General features: G+C 36.9%; 1 long non-coding RNA gene across 1 annotated transcript; it reads left to right on the top strand.

The window, feature by feature from the left end:
• Positions 1–694: 694 nt before the first annotated feature.
• LOC125255601 lies at positions 695–13,996 on the top strand. The gene is made up of 4 exons (XR_007181949.1): positions 695–851; positions 2,151–2,188; positions 6,730–6,845; positions 13,585–13,996. It is a non-coding gene; the product is annotated as an uncharacterized LOC125255601 (long non-coding RNA).
• Positions 13,997–14,976: the final 980 nt, after the last annotated feature.

Raw genomic sequence — 14,976 nt, 5'->3', positions numbered from 1 at the left:
CATACTTTAATTCAGCAATGATGCATTAAATTGACCAAAAGTGAAAGTTAAGACATTTATAATACTGCAAAATATTTCAATTTCAACTAAATGCATTTGATCTTTCTATTATTCAAAGAATCCTGAAAAAAAATGCAGTGGCGTGCATGGGGAGGGGGGGGGGGGGGGGCTTGAGCCCCTGCCACTTTGATCACGAAAGTTAAAGTGCCCTTTGCGGTCGCATTGTGGTTCCCCCCACCCCGCACTGAGATATCGGATTTCATCAACATTATCTTAATTTGTGTTCTGAAGATGAACGAAGGTCTGACGGGTGTAGAACGACATGAGGGTGAGTAATAAACTAAATTATTTTCATTTTTGGGTGAACTAACCCTTTAAAACACATAACAATATAAAACTTTTGTTTCAAATTTCATTAAATTATATTACAATCCAAATAAATATTTGCATAAAATAGACTAAAATAGTCTAATAAAGTTTCCACATTATTTTAAATATTTTATTAATACTTTCGAATAATAAATTAAATATACATTACGTTAATATAAATATTTTACTGATCTTAATTAGAATCAATATTTCACTCGCATTGTCCGCCATCTTTGATTTATTTTTTCACTTTTATTGTTGCAATGCATTCTGGCATGCACGTGATTAAACAAGATATCTCAGGAGACAGCAACATTTGGAACAGCCTTCGCATCTGATATGTGCTACGCTGTCTCTGTAGCACACTAGCTTCTGGGACAAAGCTACATAGGAAATCAGACCAAATGAGTGGCCGGACGGATAGCGGCAGAAGCGGAAAAAGAAAAGGCCGGAAACATCAAGACAGAAGGAGCTCTGGCCAGGTAGATGGAGAGAAAGAGGGTAGAGAGAGGGGGCGCAGCGGGGAGCATCAGGGGCTGGGGGCTGGCTCCAGGCATTGAGGGGGCATGCAGGGATTTACTCGCAGATCAACAATAGCACACTCAATAAACCCCCGTGGACGGGGGAAACTGATCCACCTCGACACATGTGAGCCCGAATTTACAAATGTTTACATCCTTTAAGGAAAAGAGGAGAAGCTGTCGATCCTGCTCGATATTTGCAATGAGCTCCAGAAGTAAACAAAATGTGGACGGCCTTTCTATGGCCGACTTCTTTTCCCCATCATTCTCCCTCTACACCCTTCTTTTTCAATTTAAAAGACCCTGGAAGGAAATTATTCAGTTTGGCTCATGAGCCGATATTGAGATGCACTCACTTCATACATAACAGCCAGTCTCAGTATTGAGACAGACACTGACAATGAAGTGGTAGTTATTTTTATGGACTAACTGACTGAAAAAAGGAGAAACCAGTTGCTGGTTTGGCCCAAAGGAAATATCACCATAAAACAGTGGTTTACAAAATATATTATTTACTGCAGTACTGCAGTTATTGTTAGACATCATTAGTAGTATTATTAGACAAAGCACACACACACACGTTCACGCATTTATAAATAATATTATAATATTACAGTAAAACAGTTTAAAATCACTTAAATACTCCTATTCCTGTTATGGTAAAGCTGGATTTTTCAGCAGCCATTACTTCACGATCCTTCAGAAATCATTCTAATATGCTGTTTTGATGCTCTATAAACATATATTACACTTATCAATGTAATATTTTTGTGAAAACCATGTTACTTTTTACTCTGAATAGAAAGTTCAAAAGAACAGCATTTATTTGCAATAGAAAACATTATAAATGTCTTTACATTCACTTTTGATTTTTAATGTGTCCTTGCTGAATAAAAGTATTAATTTCATTCATTAAAAAAATACAGTATATATAACTAAGCAACAATTTCACAGAAATCCAGTCATTATCATGCATAATATTGCATAAAATAATTTTTGTAAACAAATGATTTACAAATTATCTACAGTCTCATTTATACAAACTGCGCTGGATGAGCAATGTGTAATGCTCTTTAACAATAAGGATCAATTATCAACAAATTTAGTTTGAATGGAATGAGTTGAATAATGTTGTTAGTGAAAAGATAAATAATTTAAGACATTATATTTCATCACTAATTTGTCCCAGAAAGACCCTTTTGGCAGAGGCGATAGAGCGTGTGCTTGTGTTCTAACCCTCCGTGTCTTTTTCACCTCTAGAGTGTGAGCAGGAGACAGACAGCTTTCAGAAGGCTGAGGTGAGGACAAGAGGCTCATGTACTGGTTACCGGCTCAGTGAAGCCAAAGCCGAGCCAGCAGCCTGTGCTTTACACTAACGCAACCCAAAAAAAGCACATTAAAGAGTCTTTCTTTCTGCCCCGACTCAAAACCACATCTTTAAAAAAGCTTGGCTTTAGAAAAAACAACTGCAGGCTGCTCCAAACACTTCAGACCATAGAAGTGGTTGACCATCTCCATGCTCGGACTCCTAAATGAGGAGTCACTCTGAGGAAGGTGACTATGTTCATCTAAAAAAAGATTGTAAGGGGAAGCATGCAGAGATGTATTGTATTTTATATCCAAAATTGTTCTGCTTACTGTTTCGCTTCAGTACCCAGATTTTTTTACTGGACGTCAATTGGAAACCTATAAAGCCCCTAATGGTAAAAAAAAAAATTGAGATGGAAGGAAAAATTATATTTCAATGTTTTGCAATACTTTTGCAAGAGATAACGCAGATGTTTTGCGAGAGAAGGCAAAATTTCTAAGGGGAACGCAGTACTTTTGCGAGACAACGCAGAGGTTTTGTGAGAGAAGGGAAGAGTTTTGTGAACAAACGAAAATGTTTTGCAAGCGAACGTAAAATTTCTTAGGGGAACAATACTTTTGCGAGATTACGCAGATGTTTTGCGAGAGAAGGGAAGAGTTTTGTGAACAAACAAAAATGTTTTACAAGTGAACGCAAATACTCACAATACTACAGTTTTGCAAGTGAACGCACAATTTTAGGGGTGCGCAATACTTTTGCGAGAGAACGCAGATGTTTTGCGAGAGAAGGGAAGAATTTTGTGAAAGAACAAAAATGTTTTGCAAGCGAATGCAAAGTTTCTCAGGGGAACACAATACTTTTGCGAGAGAACGCAGATGTTTTGCGAGAGAAGGGAAGAGTTTTGTGAACAAACAAAAATGTTTTACAAGTGAACGCAAAATTTCAGGGGTGCGCAATTCTTCTGCACGAGAATACAGATGTTTTGCGAGAGAACAAAGTTTCACTGGGGAACGCAATACTTTTGTGAGAGAACGCAGATGTTTTGCGAGAGAAGAAAAGCAAGCGAACGCAAAATTTCTCAGGGGAATGCAATATACTTTTGCGAGATAACGCAGATGTTTTGCGAGAGAATGGAAGAATTTTGTGAACAAACAAAAATGTTTTGCAAGTGAACACAAAGTTTCTAAGGGGAACGCAATACTTTTGCAAGAGAACGCAGATGTTTTGTGAGAGAAGGAAAAATTTCTAAGGGAACGCAGTACTTTTGCGAGGTAACGCAGATGTTTTGCGAGAGAAGGGAAGAGTTTTGTGAACAAACAAAAATGTTTTACAAGTGAACGCAAATACTCGCAATACTAATGTTTTGCAAGTGAATGCAAAATTTCAGGGGTGCGCAATACTTTTGCGAGAGAACGCAGATGTTTTGCGAGAGAAGGGAAGAATTTTGTGAAAGATCAAAAATGTTTTGCAAGCGAACGCAAAGTTTCTCAGGGGAACACAATACTTTCGCGAGAGAACGCAGATGTTTTGCGAGAGAAGGGAAGAGTTTTGTGAACAAACAAAAATGTTTTGCAAGTGAACGTAAAATTTCTTAGGGGAACAATACTTTTGCGAGATTACGCAGATGTTTTGCGAGAGAAGGGAAGAGTTTTGTGAACAAACAAAAATGTTTTACAAGTGAACGCAAATAGTTGCAATACTAATGTTTTGCAAGTGAACACAAAATTTCAGGGGTGCGCAATACTTTTGCGAGAGAACGCAGATGTTTTGCGAGAGAAGGGAAGAATTTTGTGAAAGAACAAAAATGTTTTGCAAGCGAACGCAAAGTTTTTCAGGGGAACACAATACTTTTGCGAGAGAACGCAGATGTTTTGCGAGAGAAGGGAAGAGTTTTGTGAACAAACAAAAATGTTTTACAAGTGAACGCAAATACTCGCAATACTAATGTTTTGCAAGTGAACGTAAAATTTCTTAGGGGAACAATACTTTTGCGAGATTACGCAGATGTTTTGCGAGAGAAGGGAAGAGTTTTGTGAACAAACAAAAATGTTTTACAAGTGAACGCAAATAGTCGCAATGCTAATGTTTTGCAAGTGAACGCAAAATTTCAGGGGTGCGCAATACTTTTGCAAGAGAACGCAGATGTTTTGCGAGAGAAGGGAAGAATTTTGTGAAAGAACAAAAATGTTTTGCAAGCGAACGCAAAGTTTCTCAGGGGAACACAATACTTTTGCGAGAGAACGCAGATGTTTGGCGAGAGAAGGGAAGAGTTTTGTGAACAAACAAAAATGTTTTACAAGTGAACGCAAATACTCGCAATACTAATGTTTTGCAAGTGAATGCAAAATTTCAGGGGTGCGCAATTACTTGTGCGAGAGAACGCAGATGTTTTGCGAGAGAAGGGAAGAATTTTGTGAAAGAACAAAAATTTTTTGCAAGCGAACGCAAAGTTTCTCAGGGGAACACAATACTTTCGTGAGAGAATGCAGATGTTTTGTGAGAGAAGGGAAGAGTTTTGTGAACAAACAAAAATGTTTTGCAAGCGAACGCAAAGTTTCTCAGGGGAACACAATACTTTCGCGAGAGAATGCAGATGTTTTGCGAGAGAAGGGAAGAGTTTTGTGAACAAACAAAAATGTTTTGCAAGTGAACGCAAATACTCGCAATACTAATGTTTTGCAAGTGAATGCAAAATTTCAGGGGTGCGCAATTACTTGTGCGAGAGAACGCAGATGTTTTGCGAGAGAAGGGAAGAATTTTGTGAAAGAACAAAAATTTTTTGCAAGCGAACGCAAAGTTTCTCAGGGGAACACAATACTTTCGTGAGAGAATGCAGATGTTTTGCGAGAGAAGGGAAGAGTTTTGTGAACAAACAAAAATGTTTTACAAGTGAACGCAAATACTCGCAATACTAATGTTTTGCAAGTGAATGCAAAATTTCAGGGGTGCGCAATTACTTGTGCGAGAGAACGCAGATGTTTTGCGAGAGAAGGGAAGAATTTTGTGAAAGAACAAAAATGTTTTGCAAGCGAACGCAAAGTTTCTCAGGGGAACACAATACTTTCGTGAGAGAACGCAGATGTTTTGCGAGAGAAGGGAAGAATTTTGTGAAAGAACAAAAATGTTTTGCAAGTGAACGCAAAGTTTCGCAGGGGAACACAATACTTTCGCGAGAGAACGCAGATGTTTTGCGAGAGAAGGGAAGAATTTTGTGAAAGAACAAAAATGTTTTGCAAGTGAACGCAAAGTTTCGCAGGGGAACACAATACTTTTGCGAGAGAACGCAGATGTTTCGCGAGAGAAGGGAAGAGTTTTGTGAACAAACAAAAATGTTTTACAAGTGAACGCAAATACTCGCATTACTAATGCTTTGCAAGTGAACGCAAAATTTCAGGGGTGAGCAAGATGTTTTGCGAGAGAAGAAAAGCAAGCAAATGCAAAATTTCTCAGGGGAACGCAATATACTTTTGCGAGATAACGCAGATGTTTTGCGAGAGAAGGGAAGAATTTTGTGAACAAACAAAAAGTTTTGCAAGTGAACACAAAGTTTCTCAGGGGAACGCAATACTCTTGTTAGAGAACGCAGATGTTTTGCGAGAGAACAATGTTTCACTGGGGAACGCAATACTTTTGTTAGAGAATGCAAAAGTTTTGTGAGCAAAAGCATTAATGTACTTTTTCTCATTTTTTCCTATCACCATGTCCCCTTACTGGCTCTGAAGCAAGCAAACAAAGTACCAAAATGATTTATTGTACATAAGTAAACAAAAGGGTCTTTAAAATCGAACACTGAACCGGGCTACATAATTTACTAATCCTATATTATAATAGGAAAAAGAGACGGTTCATAAACTGTTTTGACTTTTATAAAAGGGTTAAACAGCCTCAGTCATTATGTGGTTGGGTAATTCCAGATGGACTAGCGTTCATTATCAGGCTGGGGTAACTGCTGCCGACAACTGTGAAACCTGTGTCAAAAAGTCTGTTTTCTGACCAGCCTTCATTTGCATGTGTGAATAATACATAGTGCTTATAAGCATATTAAATAGAGTAGATATGCACGTCATTTGAAGGAAGAGATCAGACCTTCCCAGTTAATTATGAAGATGTCAAATGTCAGGCAGTGAACCTTTGCCCCTGGGGTCGCCCCCTTTAGTTTAGTGATTATATGCACAAACTACAGATAAAGTGTCATCATACAGGTTATTAGAGCTGAGAAAGACTCCCTCTGACTCTCATTACCATTAAAAGCCAGGGAAACACAAGAAACGAGCGGAACGCTCTCTTACTTCACTTTTCTACCATATTAAAGCTGAAACATATTCCACACAAGTATGTGAAAACAGATGCACGTTGCCACAAAGGGGGCCATGGCCAGAATTGGAATAAAAGTGTAATTTTACAGTCAGGTTCCTCTTTCAGGTGAATTACTGATATGGGAAGAAACAGTTTAATGTTATGTGTTTAGTTAAATAGTTATTCACCTGAAAACTTAAAACTTAATCGCCCCTTGTGTTTGTTACTGCCTAGTCTCGCCATTAGATGTCAAACCTACAGATCACCCAACACTCTGATCGCCGAACATCTGATTTAGTATCGTCTTGCATACTTGGAATTTGTGCCCATCCAAATGCACACACACAGTGGTGAGTAGTGAACACACACACACACACACACACACCGTGAAAACACACCCGGAGCAGTGGGCAGCCGTTTTTGCTGCAGTGCCCGGGAAGTGATTGGGGGTTAGGTGCCTTGCTCAAGGGCACCTCGGTTGTGGGTAATAAGAGCGGAAGAGTGCTGTACTGAGACTCGAACCCACAACCTTCCGGTTACAAGTCTGACTCTCTAACCATTAAGCCACAACTGCCCCACATGATGCATATGGCAAACTAAACAAAACTTTTGTGAAGGCAAAAGTCTATTTCTGATTGACTGACTTCTAGAGCTTTTTTTTAGGGACCTAGTGTGTGCGGTGAATTTTAATGGTCTGCCAGGAAACAAAAACTGTTTTTTCAAGTTCCAGGACTGCAGCGATGAGCACTTCAGAGGATCAAAAAAAAAAAAAAAAAAGTCAGTTTCATGATTTATAAACTTTAAAAGACATTTAAGCATTTTGTTTGAGGAACTTAGTTAAATTTAAAAGAGAAGTTTTCACATTTATCCACAGGGTAAACCCATCATACTATTTTCCGAGTTTGGCCAACCCTTTGGATTCCTGTGATTTTTTTTTATTAGTTGTGTCTCCTCTCACATCTAATAGAAGATGAGGTGAAATATCTCACCAAGAAGGGAATATCTGCGGCATATGCAGGTAAACATGAAAGTCTGGATGTTATAAAACATAGGTCTGTAATTGTAACGACATTTACCACCCCTAAACATGCTGAAAAAACAAAACTGTGATTGGTCACTTTACATGTCAGTCGGATGGCTTCTTTCTGACAAAGTGGATGGTCCTGGCTATAGAGTCCAGGCTTTATTTTGTCAGATATATCAAGACCGGTCACTGTCGAACCAACTAGAATGCACAGTTGGCCAAGCATGTGTGTTCAAAGTATGTTTCTGGCCTTAATCTCATCAATGAAATTACTGACGAAAATGCCCTTTAAAGAAGTTTTTCGTGAACGATAACCAAGACGACACGAAAAAATGTGACTATTATGACTATTTAAGATGACAGATGAGGCCAAGTATGGTAATCCATGCTCAGAATAACCCATCCAAGTTAGTGCACACACATTAGGAGTAGTGAGTAGTGATCACACACACACACTGCAAACCTTGGACACACACTCAAGGAAGCAGTGGGCAGCTATTTTTGCAGCAGCGCCTGGGGAGTGATTGGGGGGTTAGGTGCCTTGCTCAAGGGCACCTCAGTCATTTCCTGCCAGTATTGAGAACTGAACCCACAACCTTCGGGGTTCCAGTCAGATTCTCTAACCATTAGGCCATGACTGCCCATTTACAGCATTTTTATTACAACATATTGTTAATGACAATATGACAAGACAAAAATAATATCAAAATATATTAACAATGCTCTAACAAAAAAAATCTAGAAAGAATATAATTATTCATAATGATAATTCAATTATTGTCAATAAATGCCAAGATTGACTTTTTAGCAAAACACTACTCTTTGCTAGCAGGTTAATAAACCCTTCCAAACACATCATGACATAAACATGCTAATGTACACTACCGTTCAAAAGTTTGGGATCTGTATCATTTTTAATGTTTTATAAAGAAGTTTCATCTGCTCATCAAGGCTGCATTTATTTAATTAAAAATACAGTAAAATCAGTAATATTGTGAAATATTATTACAATTTAAAATAACTGTTTTCTATTTGAAAATATTTGAAAACGTAACTTATTCTTGTGTTGGCAGTCTTCAGTGTCACATGATCCTTAAGAAATCATTCTAATATGCTGATTTGCTGCTCAAGAAACATTTATTGTGCACAGATGTACAAAATATTTGTTTACAATATTTTTTTTCAGGATTATTTGATGAATAGAAAGTTCAAACGAACAGCGTTTATTTGAAATATAATCTGTTGTTACATTTTAAATGTCTTTACTGTAAAAAAAAATATTAATTTCTTTAAATTCTTCTCAAAAAAATAAAAATAAAAATAAAAATTCTTACTGACCCCAATCTTTTGAACGGTAGTGTATAATATTACAAAAGCTTTGTATTTCAGATAAATGCTGTTCTTTTGAACTTTCTATTCATCAAGGAATCCTGAAAAAAAAGTATACAACTGTTTTTAACACTGATAATAATAATAAATGTTTCTTGAGCAGCAAATCATCATATTAAAATGATTTCTGAAGGATCATGTGACACTGAAGACTGGAGTAATGATGCTGAAAATTCAGCTTTTCCAACACAGAAATAAAGTACATTTTATATTATATTCCAATAGAAAACAGTTATTTTAAATTATAATAATATTTCACAATATTACTGTTTTTACTGTATTTATTTAATTAAATAAATGCAATCTTGGTGAGCAGACAAAACTTCTTTTAAAAATATTAAAAATCTTACCGATCCCAAACTTTTGAATAGTAGTGTACATGCTAATGTGTAAGCCATGTTGTAAATATATTCTTTCTGTAACAGCACACTAAAATACAGTTAATGGTTTCTACGTCTGTTTTAATTTCTCAAATAAAATGTTTTTTAAATACATCGACCAAAATAAAATGCCATTTTAGTCCAAGTACAACCGACTAAAATCAATTAATATAATCAATGAATATGTGAACAATAATATTGAACAATAAACCTTAAACAGTGCTTTTCACCTCAGCCTTCTTTAGTATTCATTTAAGCCCCATTTCTTTGTCTTGCCCTCTCCCACAAACATACCCTCAAACCTACGCCAGTCTACAGTGAAGGATTCATTTAAAAACTCATTAAACGGAGTAAAATCTTGTTAGATTTCCACCTTTCAAGTCCAGAGCCAGTTTAACAAGCCAGGTGTTGGTGTGTTTGTATTCAGCCGGTGAATATGCGAGTGTGGCGTAGGCCGGCCTGCTTAAACCATTACTGCGCCATTAAGACCAAAAAGAGCTCCAGAGTCAGTGAGTGGAAAAAAAAGAGAGGTAAGGGCCTGAGAGAGCCGCCAGTCAAATAGGTGAGCTCACAGTGTGTTTCTGTCAGTCACATCCCTCTGAAGTTCATTTATAGAGGGGCAAGATGCATCACTAGCTCCTAACAGGTAAAAGGTACCATAATATCAGCCCCTCAGAGAGAGCGGCACAACCTGATGTGTTCTTTCAACTGTACTAAACTGAGTCCAGGTCACAGAAGTGTGGACTGGACTGCCATGATTAAGAGAGAGAGAAGTTGAGAAAAGAAAAGGCAAGCAAAATGAAAAATGAAGCACTGACCAACTGATCCATTGGAGATTCAGCACAAAGTGATTGTTGAAGGGACGTTGGACCTTTGCTCCTTCGGCTGCGGTGTGGACAAAGAGTCAGGGCCCTTCGTCCACGGCGCTGAGCACACTCAATATTTCATCCTGTCCTGCAGGCCAGAGCTGCTGAAGATCACTTCTCAACCTGGTCTCACACAAACTCAAAACACTTTTATCCACACTGATGCACAAACATAGACTGTAATCAGGGCTTGACATTAACACCCGCCATCCCTTTGTGGATTTCAGCAGTGGTGTGTAACTTTGGCAGGTTGAAATTTATAATATATTTATATATATTTATAGTAAAATATATTTTTTAATTGTAGTCTTTAAAAAAGGCATCTGAAATAATAAACTAAGTGCAATGTAGTGTTGTCAAAAATATCAATTTTTAGATACATAATCGATACTGAAATATCTGACATGCTTTTAATACTCATTTTCCGCAGAATAGATGCACAATACCAGATGCACTTTCTCACTCTCATCTTTCCGACAGCGAGTTGACAAAAACCCACCTCCCTTCACTCACTCATTTCATTTGCACCGGATGAATATAGTAGGGGTTACAGGGCTTGAATTTCTGCATGGGATTGCGCGTATTGTGCATAATTTTACTCATTCTCGCAGATTTTCAAAAGCCGGTTCTTAGTACTAAATTGAGTTCTTTTTCACTAATTATCGCACTTAAAGAGATAGTTCACCCAAAAATGAAAATTATCCTATGATTTACTCACCCTCAAGCCATAGGTGTATATGACTATCTTCTTTCAGACGAACATAATTCATTTTTGGGTGAACTAAAACATTTAAACAGTCAAATACACTCAAAATATTGTCAAATATTCACGTAAACACAGTCAGTTATGTTTTAAGTAAACATAAACAGAAAGAAAGAAAATGCATGTGTAACGGTATAATGGTGCGTCAAGTCTTAAAGGGTTAATTCACCCAAAAATGAAAATTCTGTCATTTATTACTTACCCTCATGCCGTTCCACACCCGTAAGACCTTCGTTAATCTTCAGAACACAAATTAAGATATTTTTGTTGAAATCCGATAGCTCTGTGAGGCCTCCATGGGGAGCAATGGACACTTCCTCTCTCAAGATACATAAAGGTACTAAAAACATATTTAAATCGGTTCATGTGAGTACAGTGGTTCGATATTAATATTATAAAGCGACGAGAATATTTTTGGAGCGCCAAAAAAAACTAAATAATGACTTATTTAGTAAACAAACTAAAACACTGCTTCATGAAGCATCGGAGCATAATGAATCATTGTGTGAATCATTCATGATTCAGATCGCGTGTCAAACTGTCAACGGATGAAATCACGTGACTTTGACGCTCCGAACAGCAGATTCGACACACTGATTCATTTGTGCTCCGATGCTTCCTGAAGCATTGTTTTGAAATCGGCCATCACTAAATAAGTCGATATTTAGTTTTTTTTTGGCGCTCCAAAAATATTCTCGTCGCTTTATAATATTAATATTGAATATGAATATTGTCATTGCTCCCTATAGATGCCTCGGAGCCATCGGATTTCAACTAAAATATCTTAATTTGTGTTCTGAAGATTAACAAAGGTCTTACGGGTGTGGAATTTCATGAGGGTAAGTAATAAATGACAGAATTTTCATTTTTGGGTGAACTAACCCTTCAAGACCTTTGCATACTGAGTCCGAAATTTTCGTATGCGTTTTTTCGTATTCAAAATTCGTCACGCACAGAGACCTTGCACACTGAGTCCGATGCGTTAATGAATCTGTTGCGAAAAAAAAATACAAAATGGAAACTTAAAGCAGTGAGCACAAATTAGTTGTCCTCTCTCTTCTTTAAAAGAGAAAAAGAAAGAGGAAATATTGGGTCCATCCAATCCCGAGATTGCATAGAGAAAAAGGAGAGTTCACCTCATCAAGGAACTGCGTGATTATCCCGAGCGTTTCAAAGTTTACTTCAGGATGTCAGTGGCTCAGTTTGATGCTTTGCTAGCGATCTGTCTTTATATTCTGTCTCTTTGTATTCTGCACTTTGTTTTCATACAGTGCTGCTGCTTTATGCAGTAGACGACGTGGATCAACTTGTCAGATGGCATTCAGGATTTCGGCGTTGACGTACGGTGGCTCTGAATTGTCAAAACGTCTCTCAAAATGCGTGCCACGGATGCGAAAAACGAAGAAAATCGAACCTGATTAGAATTTTGACGGACGAAACTTTCGGAGGCAGTGTGCAAACGTGATTGACATAACGTGAGGTCTTATTTATGTTTTAAGGTGCGAAAAAGGCCTTTAAAGAGACAGCAGCCTAATACAGTCCTACCTGCTGCCAATTATGAGATAATAATAAAAATATCTATATGTCACTTTATCCCCATGGTATCAATGTCAAAATTGTGGCCTGACTGTAACTTGCTACTACTAGCCACTAACATCTCTGCTGAAAATATCGACACATTTTGGGCGACTATTGTATGTGAACTTTCTGTCTATGCTAGTTTAACATGCTATGCTTAGAATTTACACTGGGATTGTTAGTCAGGCCTTGAATCTGGTCAAGGAAAACAAATACATGCAGAAGCACCATTTACAAACCATAAGGGAATCATATTCTTTGCAGTTGCTTTAGAAAGATCACTGGAAAGCTGACAGAACCACAGTTTATTCCTATGAGACAATGGTAATCCCATATAATGTACTACTCACTGAAACATTACCACTAAAAGTGTGTGTGACATATGATCAGGCCAAGACAGGATCTGTGGATGTTTTTTTCAGCATGATTTCATGAGGGATAATCTGTGAAATAGATGTAATGTGTGACGTATACATTACAATACAAACGCTGAAACAAACACAATATGTAATCTGACAATGAAAAAGGTAATTGCTTCATATCTGACAGTGTGACATTATTTTTTCATTTTAAACTTTTTTTTACTCTAAAACAGAAACAATCTTCCATAAAAAGGAATTAAAAGAATGTTACTCCATAAACTAAATTTACCAGTCGCTATGATGGCGTTCCAATTGTGGTTTAACCGTTTCATTTCTTGTGTCCTGAGTCACAACCTCAGCAATGACAGACACGTTTTGGAAGAGGATGTAAAAAGGTCCACTATTCTTCAAGAGAGAACAGCATCGATCAGTTTCAGCAAAAATCTCATCACAGCATTTCAAACTGAATCCAGAATTACACATACAGTACTGTATACTTCTCGCCATTCTGTTTTGCTTTGTCTTATTTTCCTCAAGCCTGCCATTATCAGGGAGTTAACTATGTGTGCATTTTCAGGCCTTTGACTGCTTGCTATTTTTTTTCTGGCACGGGTGTGTGTGCGTATGTGTGTGTAAGTGTGAGTTTGCGAACGTGCTCTGGCTTTGTTTTTCTTTTTGAAAATTCCTTTGATGTGCGTGTTTATTTATTTATTTGTGTTGTGTGCAGGCCTTTTCGGCGGTTAAAGCTACAGTAGATGTGCTGTGCGCAGCTCAGACTGCCATCCATCACCAGTGAAATTCTTTGACGGCTGAACCTCTGACCTCCCATTCCCAGCATCCTCCTTTTGCTGCTACAGGAGCACTTTTAAAGTCACATCGTGGCCAGACCGATTTCATCAGGCTTTGTGTGTACCTGGACAGAGATTTGTGTATAAAAGATTAATGGCATAGTTCCCTGAAAATGGCAAAATAATTTAAAAATTGTTAGTAATCAATTTTATAATATGGATTTGCATGCAAATCAGAGAATAAATATTGGAAAATGTTAAGGGAGAAGGAGGAGAGACATCATTTATTAATGTCATTATAAAGTACAAAATACAGCCTGAACATTTTAAATATCTTTCAAAAAATAAAAAATAAAAGGTCAGTGTAAAGAGTTGCTTAACCTTTAAAATTGATCGTCACCCTCAGGAGGCCAAATTAAATATCATATGAATGGTTGGTAACAATTTATAATAAGTACAGAGTAATAAAGTTAAAAATACAAATCTCATTTGCAAAATATTAGTTTATAGTTAATTAATAGTTTATATATTGTAGTCTCTACATTGTTAATATAATAATAGGCTATATACAATGTCATTAACAAATTATTACTGTTTAATTAGCTCATATGTAAAGAGTTAGATAAAGCTTTGTTAACAACTTATTAACCGTAAATATTTCTCACTTTAGATTAGTGTTTTATGCACACTTTTTTTTTTTTTTTTTTGGTGAACTCTGTTCAGCATTATTACACTTTCAGCATCATTACTCCAGTCATCAGTGTCACATGATCCTTCAGAAATCATTATAATATGCTGATTTGGTGCTTAAGAAACATTTCTTATTATTATCAAAGTTAAAAAATTATCAAAATAATTATGCTGCTAAATCTTTTTGTGAAAACTGTGACACATTTTCAGGATTCTTTGATGAATAGAAAGTTTACTTAATGATCTTTAATAAATTTAATGCATCTTTGCTGAATAAAAGTATTAATTTCTTAAAGGTGCCATCGAACATTTTTTTACAAGATGTAATATAAGTCTAAGGTGTCCCCTGAATGTGTCTGTGAAGTTTCAGCTCAAAATACCCCATAGATTTTTTTAAATTAATTTTTTTAACTGCCTATTTTGGGGCATCATTAAATATGAGCCGATTTATGCTGTGTGGCCCCTTTAAATCTCGTGCTCTCTGCCCACGGAGCTTGCGCTTGCCTTAAACAGTGCCTAAACAAAGTTCACACAGCTAATATAACCCTCAAATGGATCTTTACAAAGTGTTCGTCATGCATGCGGCATGCATGCGTCGGATTATGTGAGTATTGTATACTGTTATATTGTTTACATTTGAT

Source organism: Megalobrama amblycephala, linkage group LG20 (assembly GCF_018812025.1).
Source record: "Megalobrama amblycephala isolate DHTTF-2021 linkage group LG20, ASM1881202v1, whole genome shotgun sequence".
Classification (NCBI taxonomy): Eukaryota; Metazoa; Chordata; class Actinopteri; order Cypriniformes; family Xenocyprididae; genus Megalobrama; species Megalobrama amblycephala.
This window is presented reverse-complemented; position numbering and strand designations above follow the sequence as displayed.